At 34.7% G+C, this 16,573-nt stretch overlaps 2 long non-coding RNA genes across 3 annotated transcripts in view; one reads left to right on the forward strand and one right to left on the reverse strand.

Moving 5' to 3' along the window:
* The window catches only part of LOC309661005, a 471,219-nt gene that overhangs the window by 353,596 nt on the left and 101,050 nt on the right, over positions 1 to 16,573 (forward strand). The window contains exon 5 of one of the 2 annotated variants that reach the window (XR_014263781.1): positions 11,752 to 11,844. This is a non-coding gene — a long non-coding RNA (uncharacterized lncRNA). Of the gene's footprint in view, positions 1 to 11,751; positions 15,588 to 16,573 lie in introns of those variants that run through there. The other variant, XR_014263782.1, reaches the window with a different exon arrangement.
* Positions 1 to 16,573, reverse strand: part of LOC309661011 — a 736,889-nt gene that overhangs the window by 2,833 nt on the left and 717,483 nt on the right. The window lies entirely within an intron of this gene.

The following is a 16,573-nucleotide window of genomic DNA, read 5'->3' on the forward strand; positions in this document are numbered from 1 at the left end:
TATTTCTTTTTCTTCTCTGATTGCCGTGGCTAGGACTTCCAGAACTATGTTGAATAATAGTGGTGAGAGCGGACATCCTTGTCTCGTTCCTGATCTTAGAGGAAATGCTTTCAGTTTTTCACCATTGAGAATGATGTTTGCTGTGGGTTTGTCATATATGGCCTTTATTATGTTGAGGTAGGTTCCCTCTATGCCCACTTTCTGGAGAGTTTTTATCAGAAATGGGTGTTGAATTTTGTCAAAAGCTTTTTCTGCATCTATTGAGATGATCATATGGTTTTTCTTCTTCAATTTGTTAATATGGTGTATCACATTGATTGATTTGCGTATATTGAAGAATCCTTGCATCCCTGGGATAAATCCCACTTGATCGTGGTGTATGATCCTTTTAATGTGTTGTTGGATTCTGTTTGCTAGTATTTTGTTGAGGATTTTTGCATCTATATTCATCAGTGATATTGGTCTGTAATTTTCTTTTTTTGTAGTGTCTTTGTCTGGTTTTGGTATCAGGGTGATGGTGGCCTCATAGAATGAGTTTGGGAGTGTTCCTTCCTCTGCAATTTTTTGGAAGAGTTTGAGAAGGATGGGTGTTAGCTCTTCTCTAAATGTTTGATAGAATTCACCTGTGAAGCCATCTGGTCCTGGACTTTTGTTTGTTGGAAGATTTTTAATCACAGTTTCAATTTCATTACTTGTGATTGGTCTGTTTATATTTTCTGTTTCTTCCTGATTCAGTCTTGGAAGGTTATACCTTTCTAAGAATTTGTCCATTTCTTCCAGGTTGTCCATTTTATTGGCATAAAGTTGCTTATAGTAGTCTCTTAGGATGTTTTGTATTTCTGCAGTGTCTGTTGTAACTTCTCCTTTTTCATTTCTGATTTTATTGATTTGAGTCCTCTCCCTCTTTTTCTTGATGAGTCTGGCTAATGGCTTATCAATTTTGTTTATCTTCTCAAAGAACCAACTTTTAGTTTTATTGATCTTTGCTATTGTTTTCTTTGTTTCTATCTCATTTATTTCTGCTCTGATCTTTATGATTTCTTTCCTTCTGCTAACTTTGGGTTTTGTTTGTTCTTCTTTCTCTAGTTTCTTTAGGTGTAAGGTTAGATTGTTTACTTGAGATTTTTCTTGTTTCTTTAGGTAGGCTTGTATAGCTATAAACTTCCCTCTTAGAACCGCTTTTGCTGCATCCCATAGGTTTTGGGTCGTCGTGTTTTCATTGTCATTTGTCTCTAGGTATTTTTTTATTTCCTCTTTGATTTCTTCAGTGATCTTTTGGTTATTTAGTAACGTATTGTTTAGCCTCCATGTGTTTGTCTTTTTTACGTTTTTTTCCCTGTAATTCATTTCTAATCTCATAGCGTTGTGGTCAGAAAAGATGCTTGGTATGATTTCAATTTTCTTAAATTTACTGAGGCTTGATTTGTGACCCAAGATGTGATCTATCCTGGAGAATGTTCCGTGCGCACTTGAGAAGAATGTGTAATCTGCTGTTTTTGGATGGAATGTCCTATATATATCAATTAAATCTATCTGGTCTATTGTGTCATTTAAAGCTTCTGTTTCCTTATTTATTTTCATTTTGGATGATCTGTCCATTGGTGTAAGTGAGGTGTTAAAGTCCCCCACTATTATTGTGTTACTGTCGATTTCCTCTTTTATAGCTGTTAGCAGTTGCCTTATGTATTGAGGTGCTCCTATGTTGGGTGCATATATATTTATAATTGTTATATCTTCTTCTTGGATTGATCCCTGGATCATTATGTAGTGTCCTTCCTTGTCTCTTGTAACATTCTTTATTTTAAAGTCTATTTTATCTGATATGAGTATAGCTACTCCAGCTTTCTTTTGATTTCCATTTGCATGGAATATCTTTTTCCATCCCCTAACTTTCAGTCTGTATGTGTCCCTAGGTCTAAAGTGGGTCTCTTGTAGACAGCATATATATGGGTCCTGTTTTTGTATCCATTCAGCCAGTCTATGTCTTTTGGTTGGGGCGTTTAATCCATTCACGTTTAAGGTAATTATCGATATGTATGTTCCTATGACCATTTTCTTAATTGTTTTGGGTTTGTTTTTGTAGGTCCTTTTCTTCTCTTGTGTTTCCCACTTAGAGAAGTTCCTTTAGCATTTGTTGTAGAGCTGGTTTGGTGGTGCTGAATTCTCTTAGCTTTTGCTTGTCTGTAAAGCTTTTGATTTCTCCATCAAATCTAAATGAGATCCTTGCCGGGTAGAGTAATCTTGGTTGTAGGTTCTTCCCTTTCATCACTTTAAGTATATCATGCCACTCCCTTCTGGCTTGCAGAGTTTCTGCTGAGAAATCAGCTGTTAACCTTATGGGAGTTCCCTTGTATGTTATTTGTCGTTTTTCCCTTGCTGCTTTCAATAATTTTTCTTTGTCTTTAATTTTTGCCACTTTGATTACTATGTGTCTCGGCGTGTTTCTCCTTGGGTTTATTCTGTATGGGACTCTCTGCGCTTCCTGGACTTGGGTGGCTATCTCCTTTCCCATGTTAGGGAAGTTTTCGACTATAACCTCTTCAAATATTTTCTCTGGTCCTTTCTCTCTCTCTTCTCCTTCTGGGACCCCTATAATGCGAATGTTGTTGCGTTTAATGTTGTCCCAGAGGTCTCTTAGGCTGTCTTCATTTCTTTTCATTCTTTTTTCTTTAGTCTGTTCCGCAGCAGTGAATTCCACCATTCTGTCTTCCAGGTCACTTATCCGTTCTTCTGCCTCAGTTATTCTGCTATTGATTCCTTCTAGTGTAGTTTTCATTTCAGTTATTGTATTGGTCATCTCTGTTTGTTTGTTCTTTAATTCTTCTAGGTCTTTGTTAATCATTTCTTGCATCTTCTCAATCTTTGCCTCCATTCTTATTCCGAGGTCCTGGATCATCTTCACTATCATTATTCTGAATTCTTTCTCTGGGAGGTTGCCTATCTCCACTTCATTTAGTTGTTTTTCTGGGGTTTTTTCTTGTTCCTTCATCTGGTATATAGCCCTCTGCCTTTTCATCTTGTCTATCTTTCTGTAACTGTGGTTTTTGGTCCGCAGGCTGCAGGATTGTAGTTTTTCTTGCTTCTGCTCTCTGCCCTCTGGTGGTTGAGGCTATCTAAGAGGCTTGATGGTAGGCTCTGGTGGTGGGTAGAGCTGACTGTTGCTGTGGCGGTCAGAGCTCAGTAAAACCTTAATCCACTTGACTGTCGATGGGTGGGGCTGGGTTCCCTCCCTGTTGGTTGTTTTGCCTGAGGCAACCCAACACTGGAGCCTACCCGTGCTCTTTGGTGGGGTTAATGGCAGACTCTGGGAGGGCTCACGGCAAGGAGAACTTCCCAGAACCTCGGCTGCCAGTGTCCTTATCCCCCCGGTGAAACAGAGCCACCACTCGCCCCTGCAGGAGACCCCCCAACACCAGCAGGTAGGTCTGGTTCAGTCTCCCCCAGGGTCACTGCTCCTTCCCCTGGGTCCCGATGCACACATTACTTTGTGTGTGCCCTCCAAGAGTGGCGTCTCTGTTTCCCCCAGTCCTGTCAAAGTTCTGCAATCAATTCCCACTAGGCTTCAAAGTCTGATTCTCTAGGAATTCTTCCTCCCGTAGCCGGACCCCCAAGTTGGGAAGCCTGACGTGGGGCTCAGAACCTTCACTCCAGTGGGTGGACTTCTGTGGTATAAGTGTTCGCCAGTCTGTGAGTCACCCACCCAGCAGTTATGGGATTTGATTTTACTCTGATTGCGCCCCTCCTACCGTCTCACTGTGGCTTCTTCTCTGTCCTTGGACGTGGGGTATCCTCCTTGGTGAAGTCCAGGGTCCTCCTGTCAATGATTGTCCAGCAGCCAGTTTTGATTCTGGTGCTCTCGCAAGAGGGAGTGAGAGCACGTCCTTCTACTCCGCCATCTTGGTTAATCCCTCTGACCTCTGCAAGTTTTTGAAAGAGAGTTTTTCCTTATTTCTATATTTTACTTTTATCTTCCTCCTAAATTTCAGTCTGTAGAAATTGATTTTAACAGGTACAAAGTGATACCTGAAGTCTAGAAGTTCCATATTAGAAAGGGTATTTTCTAATTATTAATGAACTGTGGTGCTTCTGAATACACAGATACAGAATTAAAATGGCAAAGAAGCAGGAAAGGAAAATTCATTCAATTCTTAGGAGTGTAATCATTTCAAACATATTGACATGCAGAAAAAATTTCTCAGAACATTGCAGAAAAAAGCTTTTAGATAGTTCATTGAAAGGCCAGTTTTAGTTATTCAATTTCACTTTTCCAAAAACTCTTGACATTTATATATTGCCATAGTGGCAGCACAGTGAACATCTCCAAAGGAGATAGTGGGTCTTGTGATGCACTAAGTGTTATAAAGGACAGTCATTTCTCAATTGCAGATTAAGTCAATAAGTGTATTACCATGTAAGCGGTTTTCATGACAGAAACTCAATAATCACTTGTTTCACCCGGATTGCAGGCCGTGGAATTATCCAAACCATATAACCTGTCTAGTAGGATGAGCAAGTTAGGATACATATCTATTAACCTTGTTTTTTTTTATGGGAATAATTCAATTAGGAAATAATCCATATTTTATATATGTATATATGAGAAAATATCTAGTAACCTTTTTATGAGAAATAATACAGATAAAATTTATTCTGATTACCTACACACAAGTAGATATTAAGGAAAATGGTAACTTTGTCAATAGCTAGCTGCAGAGAAATAGTCAAGAAGGAAGAATACTTTTGTCCTATTACCTATAAATTGGATCTCCGAGAAATAAGCTTTCCATACAAGATATCCTTATCTTTTATAAGTTTTATTGTCTTTTAAGTACACAGCTGTATCTATTATCTCATTTGGTTCTCACAGAAACTCTGTGAGTTATTTTTGAAACAACTTTATGGGGGAGACTGCCAGGTCAAACGGCTGGGAAGTGGAATACTGTTCCCCAGGACTCTTGTTTTCCTCTGAAAGTAGAGGTTTCTGCTGATAAGATGTTGTGCTGAAATGAATACACACTCTAAATGTGGTCCGACAGGTACATTAAAGAAGGGTAAGGGTTTCTATCTTGTATTAGATTAAATTAAAACGTTCTGTGATTGCCTAACATATATGGAAATGAGGTTTTTCAATGATAAATAAAACATTTCAGTCTAGACCAAATATCCTCTAAACACAGCAGTTGTTATTACTGGAACATTATTATTTATTAAAAAGAGGATATTTTCTCAAAATAAAAAGTATATGTTGGAGAATATTAAACATATTTAATATTTGATATTTTTCCAAGGGGTATGAGGCTATTTTGATTAAAAAAATATTTTAAAAGGAATGTTGTAAAAATATTTTGAAACTGGGTATTAGAATTAATATCTAGCTTATTTCTACATTTTATTTTGGTTGTTTAGAACCAAGAAAACACTGTTTCAAGCACATAATAATATAAAATAATAGTTATTTTTAATAACTCAAATTATCTGTAAAAATTTAATTAAATACTAATTAAAATATCTGAAAGAATGCTAGAACGTGTTTGATTTTAGATAAATTATTAATCTTATTTAATAACTACTTCCATTCCTTACATAAGCATTGAAGTAAGAAAACAAATCACCCAAATTATAAACAACTGTATAGCTATATGTAATGTGATGTCGCCATTATAGGAAATGCTGTTAACTAGACAATTGATAACTATTGTGATGATAGTATGGAAAAAGTTATATAAACTATTTTTAGTTGATTGAAGTTACATATATGCTGTACTATTTAATTCACCTGTCAAAGCTTGGGTCTAAAACAAAACACAACCATTAAGTTTTAGATCAATGACATTTATATAAGTATTTAAAATATATACAGAGAAAGAAGAAGCCATATTATAAGAAATGCAAAAAATGTAAATCTGATAGTACAGATTAATATATTTATGATATCCAGTGCAATGTATATCCAATGGAATATGGGTCATGTTAGTGTGTGTATATTATTCTCAATGGTACATTTCTCAATTCATACATTTAAGTATTAATAGTTAAATGTATTTAGATGTTTAAATTTGAATCAAATAACCTACAATAAAATACTAGCAAAAACACCCTTTTAATGTGTGAGGAAAATTTAATAACATTGTGGAAATAAAGGAGTTGGCATACTGCAAAATGCATTAATTCATCAAGGTCACTACTAGGATATAGACTGAAAGAATTAAACACATCCCTAATCACATAGTTTTTGAGTAAATAATGACTTAAGCACCAGGTGGAATAATGTCCACAATTAATTTTTTATTTCCTTCAAGCAAAGTGTGGATATTTAAATGACATAAGTGCTGGTGATATTATTTTGGTGTCTTGTCCTGTAATAAAAATACAAAAATCAATATCTTTAAGATTGGGAGACCCCCATCTTAAAATTGTATTGCCCATTAACCACTAATGTTTGCTTGTCAGTACATTTTAACATCTTGCCCTTGGTCTCCTCTTTCATTTCTACCTATTTCCTTTCCTATACACTCTGCTGCATATAAGTCCACCTCTCTTGTGACCTCACTGCTTTTTCCTGCTTTTGCTCACAGCATTATTGTCCTCCGTGACTTTGCTCCCTTGAGAACATTTATTCAACCACCATACTCTCTTTTGGGTTAATATGGTCTGCTAGTGATAAATAGATATGAATGAATGACTCTCAACTATTGAGTTAGCCAAAATGTTCACTCGGGATGTTACAGAAAAACCCAAATGAACTTTTTGGCCAACCCAATGTTTTAACATACAGGGAAAACATGTTAAACCGTAAGCCCTGAAATCAAAATTTGTAAATATTATTATATTTATCATCTCACCACAAAAGTTAATATTTACAGCTATACACTAAGACTTTGTGAAACCATCTAATTTTATCATCATGGCAATAACTAGAGTTATTAATTGATCTTTAAGTAATTTATTACAAAATTTAGTAATGAGTACAGAATCCAAAACATTTATAAATGAACAGTTTGGGTTCAATTAACTGGCATGAACCCAAAGTTTATTTTAGAAGAAGTATTTATAATTTTCCCTAAACCTTTAGATTTTAGATGCCTTTTAAAACCAATTTGAATTACAGTTATTTACTATGTCATCTTTCTTTCACAATTATATACTTTACTTTCACAATTATATGTTTTACTTCCTAATGAGACAGGTTAATTGATATAAAGGAACCACTATTCTAAGGTTAAACACAACTCACTATGCTATTGGGCTGGCCAAAAAGTTCATTTGGGTTTCTCTGTAAGCTCTTATCGAAAAACCCAAACGAAATTTTTGGCCAACCCAATACTTAGAACACACACAGAGTAACTCTCATGGTGTTTTGAAGGGCTTTCTTTCCTTCTTAAATATTCTTTGTACTAGAAATTGGTTTCTATTTCAGTTTCCATTTTCATCGACATATATCCTTAAGGAATGCATTCTGCAAGATATCTTCTCTACTATATATCAGTCAGCTACAATTACTCAAATTAAAATAAAGGGAGTTTTTTTAAAGTATAATTAAAAAAAATCAAACTTCTAAAGATTGCAGCCAGTTATTTTGTATTTACTGTGAACCCTATGTATCCTTGAAAATATTGCAGTAAAAAAATCAATCTCAGTTATTATGCTGTTGAAATTAATGGTGGTAGAAACCTAAAAATCAAGGGTTTTTTTTCTATAACCAACATTTATTCATTCAATTTTGACAATTCTTAGATATATATTCTATATCTTTATTAAAATAATGTAAATCAGCTTAACTAATGCTATCAGCTTGTTATATTCTACAAAATATCTCTCCTACTTGTAGGAGGATGCTTTAAAGTCATGGGACTTGAATTCTTATATTTTAAATTATAGTTATATGCACAGGTCAAGAAACCTTATCACTGGAAATTCTTCCTGCTGTCAGCAAAGCTCTCTTACATTATCTAAGACTTTTATAAAGAAAACCTATACTGACAAGATAAAGAAGCGCATTATGCTTTCTGGTTAGAGCTGCTGTACAGAGCTACAATCTGTTATCCACCTGAGAGCCATGAAAGTGCTGAAACAACTTTACCCTGCCATGTCTGATAATTATGTAATAAAAAAGCCACGTTATTTCAGCACATAAAATGGTTTAAAGTGATTAATTTTCTGAAAGCTTAAATTGAAAGTGCATGACAATCATTAAGGTCATGCCTGACCTGGGTTGTGAAAATCCATTACTGTCCTTCTCTGATACGTCTCTTAAAAGCTAGCACTTTTGTGCATATTCTTTTTAATTATTAAGAACCATAGGTATGTCTATATATCCTTATGAATATCCAACTCATCACATGAAATATATCTTTTTGCACAAAAAAATTTTGGTAAGTTCTCTTCTCTCTCTCAGAGCTACTCATACCTTTCTAAGTATTTCCTCATTAGAAAATAGAAAAAAAAAAGTTCTTCGATGGTATAATATTAAATCATCATGAATTATTTAACATTGCTGATATCTTTAGACACTGAGATATTGTTAGAATATAGCATTTGGGTTTTGTATTCTTGCTTTATAGTTAGGTGAAATGGTATGTTGAGCCTGGAAGGTGGGTACTTCCACCTGTTCCTCAACAGTTAACAGACTTTCAATCACTACCCTGAGCACTGATGTTAGGCCTCTACTCATACAGTTGCTGAACATTAATAAAATCTCCTGGTCCATGTTCTCTCATCCTTCATTGCCCAAAGCATCACTGAAAAGTATTGTTGTGTGTGATAAGTCATTACCAAATTTTGACTGTTAAAGAAAATTACGACGCAAGCAGGAAAAAAAAGAAAACTGAAAGCTATGTATCATTGTTTCTAAAATCTCAGTAGTCAGCCATGATGGAAAATGGAAGGAGGCTCAACTGTCCCCCAGTGTGGCTGCCTTCATCCTGCCCCGACCACATCCCCTGCCTGCTCCACCACGTCTTGGCCTTCTTCCCGTCCTTTCTCCAAGGAACCCTATTTTTAAAGCATCACCTGTCAAGCACAAAATCCCCTTACACCATTTTACAGAGAAATTTAATTCTTATTTATCTAAATATCTCCCATGTAGATAATAGCAAAGGTGCCTTGTGCCTTGTCTTTCATCACCAAAGAGGCCAATCAAGATTTTCTTTTTCTCCAACAAAATCACTTTTCTTTCTATGAATGATGCTGCCACCCTCTCAGTGCAAGTCATTTCAACTGCAAGCAAATTTTTAAAATAACATTTTTCTTTTCCTTTTTTCACTAACCTGGTTGGCACGGAGCATTCAGTCAAAACCTGATATAGGGCTTCCCTGGTGGCGCAGTGGTTAAGAATCTGCCTGCCAAAGCAGGGGACACGGGTTCGAGCCCTGGTCCTGGAAGATCCCACATGCCGCAGAGCAACTAAGCCCGTGCACCACAACTACTGAGGCTGCGCTCTACAGTCTGAGAGCCACAACTACTGAGCCCACGAGCCACAACTACTGAAGCCCGCACGCCTACAGCCCATGCTCTGCAACAAGAGAAGCCACCGCAATGAGAAGCCCACGAACCGCAACGAAGAGTAGCTTGCACTCGCTGCAACTAGAGAAAACCCACGCACAGCAACAAAGACCCAATGCAGCCAAAAATAAATAAAATAAAATAAATTTCAAAAAATACCTGATATATTCATTCATTAACACTGCACTGTCATGGCAGTGTGTACCCTTTTCGTACAGTGAAAAGAGTGATCTCATATTAAAATGTCTGATTAGGTTTTTCTCAAAGAGACATTTAAATGCTTTTTTATATATTTTGGTAAAGGAACACAGTAAACCTAAATGAAGTATTTTCAACATTTAACCCTTTTAATGTATTCAGTGATATCACCATTTATATTTGTATTGACATAACTTACTTGAAATATATCTAGATCTATCAGTGAACTATAACTGACTATCTCTGTGTGTTTGGTTAATAATATGGACTTGCAGTGAAATGAGAATGTGAAATAACATATTTAACAACACCTTAATGACATTTATATATATATAGTTATTTTTACCAAAAAACAGGTGCTATAGCTGACTTTTAATATTTATCATAAAGTTCATATGGGGATTTTTATTTGTTAATTTAGTCACAAATGACAAGCACACTCTCCTTGTTTTTTCTCCAGCTGACCTATTAAAAAGTTTGCCAGAATAGGAGGGTGCTGGTAATGAAGATTCTGAAAGGTGCATCGTAACATTACTCTCCCATTGTTGATTTTTGTCAATTTTTGTAGTTTTTTTTCAGTCTAATACATAAACCTTACTGATCGGCATCATTACATGCCAGGCATATCTGAATTAAGATAAAAAGAGAATTATTCACAAGAAATATCACAGAGATCATTAATTAATCCTGTTTTTAATAAACAAGGCAGACAAACAATCAAGGTCATGGAAGATTGTATTAGTGGAGAGGTGCTAATTGAAAGACCTCTCGAGTGATAGCAAGTTTTAAACATCAAAAGTGAAAGAAACAAAAAGTGATAGAATTCCTGAAGAGAGCCATTATAGTTGAAGGGGAAAAAGGGAAAAAGTATTTCATACATCAGAATCAAGTCAAATAAGTAGAAAGGACAAATAAGCAGAAATGAGTCACAAGAAAACACATTTTCACTAAGTTGCTACATAAAATTTTCCACATGGTAAAAATGTTTGATTGGAAGTATTCTAGTAAGCCCAACTTTTCATTCAGTGCTCAAAATTTATATTGACATCATAACTCTACACATACTAGCATAGAGTTTAGGCATAACTAATACTCACAATGAGTAAACTACATTACTTTTTTCTGAGTTCCCAGATAATTAAAATATACTAAAGAGTTATACCAATTCATTAAAACACAGTGTGTTTTCCACTGGTCTAAGAAAACTGTCATTGCCCAAGAAGAGCATCTAAACTTTTACCTTTAAAACACAACAAAAGAAATTTGTGGTACCAGTAAAGGCTCCATCCTTCATCTATTGATATAAAAAGTATTAGGCCTTCTAATTATGAAGCAAAGTTGAAAGGGAGAATTGCGCATATGTAGTGTGGCAAAGTTCCATGACTGTTTTTGAGTCCTTTGGTTTTCTTTTATAAGAAAAAGCAGAGAATTTCTAAATCTTGGAAACATCACTCTTGGAACAATAACCATATCTGGGGCAAAAACCTAGCATATATTTTAAATTTAAAAAGAGTATATTCATTCAAATCATATTGAGCCCTAGCAACTATAAAATATTGACACAGGCAGCATTATTTTACATGTGAAAGTTTTACTTTTTCCCAATAAATGAGGGCAGTTAATTAACATTCTACCAAGCTGGTTTCAGTGTTCTTCATTAGCTAACTTTCAAGCCTGTCTTTCTGCTAAAGGTCTCTGTCAGCTGAGTAATCCACTTAAAATAATTAGTATTCTGTTGGTATGAGAACAAAGTGTGTAAAACAGAGATATAACTAGAGACACATCACATGACTGGGACTCCTTAAAAGTCAGTGTACCCAGTGTGCTCTGTTCAATATATTTTGCAGTTCAAACATTTCAGGTTAAATATAGTCACAGAAAGCACAATATTATTTCTACATTGTCCATAAATGACTGTATTTTTGTCTTGATCACACCACACTTTTTCAAAAGTGCAGTTAAGAATCTCTCTTTTTTAAACTTCATAATCCTTAAAGGAAATTTCCCTATAATTATATCTAAAGGACAATTATTCTCATTTCCTCTACTCAGGAAAGAGAAGATTGTTGGATGCCAATTGTGGATGAGATGCTGCTTTGTACCTTCACACATGGTCTCCTTTAACTGTGACAACAAATCCATGAGGTAGGTACTGTTTATCTTCTTATTTCAAATTTCAAACTACGCATGCACTGCGTCTCTTTTAGTAAGTGAAGCATTTATGATTTTGGATGGTACTGTCTGTTTCATAATTCAGTGATCTAGCGACTATCATATATTATGTTTCTTTCTGTTATCTGATGATTTTTAATGAACGCTACACAAAGTCCCACTGAAGAAAGTGAAGGCATGACCTTCAGGTTCTTTTGACTTGTTCAATATTACCTTCTAAGAGCACAGAAAACTGAATCAGAAAGAAGCAATTCAGGATTTATTAATTCAACAAATATTTATTCAATTTCTATGTTTTACTCACTGTCGTTGACTGACTTTTGGGAAAATTAGTAACTAAAAGAGCAAAAATCCTGGGCCCCATGGGTCTTATAATCTAATGGAGGAGCCATCGTCCCTGTCTTTACTCCATCCGTCACCTGTACATTCAGTTGTATACATATCAGACATTGCTGGGAGTGCTAATGATCAAGTGAGAAACGGAGCAGACAAGGTTTCTTCTCTCAAATTATAATCTAGTCAGATGAGAGAACATAAACAAAAATAATCAAATTACTGGGGCAGGAAATTGTTCTTCTTGTTCATCATTGTATAGTCAGGGCCTACTGCCATTGTTGTTAGAGAACAAAAGAAGTAACCTATGGCAAAGGACAAATTAGAAAATTTAGAAACTCTTATTAGATATTTTTATTCTCACAAGTTTCTCTTCCACTGTCATATGTCAAGTCTTTCACCAAATAGATCCCTCACTCTTACTCTCTAATCATTTTTATTTCATATCACTAAGCTGGCATAATCATGTCTTAAAAAGTAAACTGTTAGATATTACCTATCATTTCCCAGGTATGACCCAGGTAAGAGGAGAGGCCACATGGTGACTTCAGCTTCCAAGACAAATGCCTAACAATTGTATTCACAATGAAACTCTTTTTGGGGATGAGTGTTGGTTGGGAAGAGGTATTGTTGTGGCTGAGAAATATTTTGCTTATTACTTCGAAAGGAAAAGAAAAAGAAATGGAATACTTATATCGGCACCTAAATCTCTTTTGATTCAAAACCCAATCTACTGCAATCTCACATCAGTGTTCTCAAAATTTTTGACATCAGGACCCCTTTACAGTCTTAAAAAATTCTTAACCCCAAAGGTTTTATTTGGTTATACCTATTGACATTTATCAAATTAGAAATTAAGAGACTTTTAATACACAGGAATATGCAGACATATTTAATAGCCTTCTGAGCAATGACATTATTTCATGTCATGCAGAATCTAAACTCACTACTGTATACTTGTAAGATAAAAGGTTTAATTACTAAAATTAATCTAGAAATTTGATATTTCTTCCAGAATTAAATAAAAAGTCATCCTGCTTTGTACTCCTTCCAGATTTCCGTGGCTATTATTGGCCTATTTTAATTCCATACACATTATTGAAGCACCTTATTAATTTCCACAGAAAAAAAAATCCTACTGGTTTAAAATTTAGTATGTTCAATCTATAAATAAATTGATCCTTAACAATACTGACTTCAAAGCCCTGAAGATGCTTTATCTATTTATTTAGGTTTTCTTTAGTTTTTCCTACTGATGCATTTTCAATGTAGAACCCTTGTACATATTCCATTAGATTTACCCCTAGTTTTTTACTGCTATAGTAAGTGGCAAGTTTTTAGTATAAGTTCTATTTTGTTATCAATAATTGTTTAAAAATAACTGATTTGTATAAATTGATCTCATATCTAGGAACTTTGCTAAATTCACTCATTAATTCTAATAGTTTGTATAATTCTTTTTATACCTTATATGTATACAGTCATGTTGTTTTCAGGTAATAACATTTTTATCTTCTCTTTAATCCTTTTTAGTTTTATCACTTTTTAAAAGTGCCCTTGCTATTTTCATCACGTTTTTTTGCTGTTCTTTTACAAGCATCAATTTTCAACTTAAAAAAAAACATGTGTTCACTAACACTATAGGTTTCTCTCTAAGCACATCTTAGGTACACGTCAGATGTTTAATATGTTCTATTTTCTACCATCCAATGCTGTTGCAGTCTTCTTCCTTTGAAACTAGTGTGTTCATATATTTAGCAGCATCAAATTTATGCAGAATTTCCTTTGATTTAATTTTCCTCCAATTTTTGACAATCTATTTTTAAGTATAAAATAGAGAATATTTATGCTTGTTTCAGTGCAAATATATTTACATTACTTTTACCATCTTACTGAAGTGCTATTTACTCTGCTTATACTGTGCTTCTTTTTCGGCTTCATTCCTTCTTTGAAATCTGTTGAAGTTTTAGTTTCCCTTTTCCAGGACGGTCTATTCCCCTTAACAAAAATATAATACAAATCAATATATCTATTCTCTTCCCCTAGAAATAACTCTCCTAAAGTTTTAACTTATCACACTCTCCCATCTTACATCTTTGCTATCCACTATTTTACTTCCTTGTTATTTTAAGCCCCATAATGTATTATTATTATTATTTTACGTGGTTGTTTAGGCAAACATATTTACGGTTTCGTTGATTTTCCGTTCTTCTTACTGCTTCTTTCTCATCTTCCTGAAACACATTCCTCAAAAGGCCCTTTGATGTGTCTGTCAGTAGCAAAATCTCTCCATTTTTACATATGAAGTATATTTTCATTTCTCCCTCATCCTTAAATCTAGTCTATTGGACTTAAAATTATAAACTCTATCACTTAGAAGCCATGATTCCATTGTCTTTGGCTTAGATTGTTGCTGTTGAAATCAAAGTAATTCATTTCTTTGACGATAAACTGTCTATTCTCAATGTGTTTGGTGATTGAAAGGTTCACTATGGTATTACTTGATGTTGATTTATTTTTCTGTAGCCCCTGTGGGATTAGTTGTAATTCCTGAACCTGAAATTGTATGCTTTTCATGTTGTCTTTAAGTTCTCCAATGTTCTCAGCAAGTATATTTGAAATATTTCTTCTCCCATTCTCTCTATTCCTTCATTTGGAAAACTTTATTAGATACACATACAATGTCTTATTCCAATTGCCTTGTATCTCGACATTGTTTTCATTTACTTAAATTATACTACACATTTCATTTTTTAAACATCTTTATTGGAGTATAATTGCTTTACAATGTTGTGTTAGTTTCTGCTGTATAACAAAGTGAATCAGCTATACATATACCTATATCCCCATATCCCCTCCCTCTTGCATCTCCCTTCCACCCTCCCTATCCCACCCCTCTAGGTGGACACAAAGCACTGAGCTGATCTCCCTGTGCTATGTGGCTGCTTCCCACTAGCTATCTATTTTACATTTGGTATTGTGTATATGTCAATGCTACTCTCTCACTTCGTCCCAGTTTACCCTTCCCCCTCCCCATGTCCTCAAGTCCATTCTCTACGTCTGCGTCTTTATTCTTGTCCTGCCCCTAGATTCTTCACACATTTCATTTTTTAAAATTGTGTTTTATTTTTGTAAGAACACAGTATGAGACTTACCCTGCATTTCTGCTGGAATCTTAATTGCCATCTTGATTCTTCCCTTTTTCTCCCGCACAACATAAAATCAACAATTAACTCTTTTCTATTTTGTCTCTTCTTACCACCCACTCATCACCAACATCTCTCACCTGAATATTACAGTAGTTTCCTGGTTGGGATCTCTATTAACATTCTTTATCCCCCGATCTGCTTTCATCATAACAAGTAAGACCATGCTACTCTCCTTCTTAAAAATCCCACAATACAATTCACTGGTTCCCAGAACACAGTTGAACAAACTCTATGTAATATGAGACCTCAAATGATAATACCTTCACCTACCTACCTCTTGGGTCTTTTCTGAGACTCTGGCTTTCTCTTGTTTCCTGGGATGTGACAAGTTCCTTCCTGCTCAGTGATTTTACAGCTTCTGTTTCTTCTGTCTGAATTATTTATTAAAAAATTTTTTTGCCTGGTAAACTTCTGCTTTCATTTTTATTCCTCTAAATGTCATGTAATCTTTCTTGTTACACTCTATTTAGTTAGCCATTCCTTTCATCCCATAATACACATTGATTGCATCTTGTGATTTTGGCTTGTTTTACAATCATTGTAAATAATCAGTTTGTACTTATTCGTTTAATGTTTGCCTGACCTACAAGATCATAAAGTTCCGTGAAGAAAGAAGTGAACTTCGTATAGCTCTCTGCTGAAATTCCAGGTCTCAGCTCAATGACTCTTTTTTTTGAATAAAGACATTCTTAACTGGATTTGGACTTATACATTTTTATTATCAAGTATATGTTGAAGAAATGATTCTTAGAGATTCATAATCAAATATTTCAGTATGAGCTGGGAAACTAAAAATAGCCTATTTTATGAGCAAGTTAATCCTTTGAAAGATCAGCCTTCACTATAATTGTTTAACAAACTGATTTCAGCTATTCATTGTAACTTTTACTATATTTACAAATTGGTTGTTTCAATATGCTCACATAAAGAAATATTAATATTTAGCCATTGTCATTCTTTGGAGATAAGCTTGAATTGGATCCTTATTTGACAGTATTAGTATTTTTTGGATTTTGTGGGGGGTTTTTTGGGCAGGAGAGGGCAAGTGCTATTCACTAGTATTTTTGTCATTGATTTTATTCTCTCTCAACAACCAAAAACTTGAGGGAAACAATTGTAAAACTCAAGTGAAAGAAATCAAGTCTAATTCTAAAGTATGA

The sequence above is a fragment of the Balaenoptera physalus genome, assembly GCF_965194825.1.
Source record: "Balaenoptera physalus genome assembly, chromosome: 5".
Classification (NCBI taxonomy): Eukaryota; Metazoa; Chordata; class Mammalia; order Artiodactyla; family Balaenopteridae; genus Balaenoptera; species Balaenoptera physalus.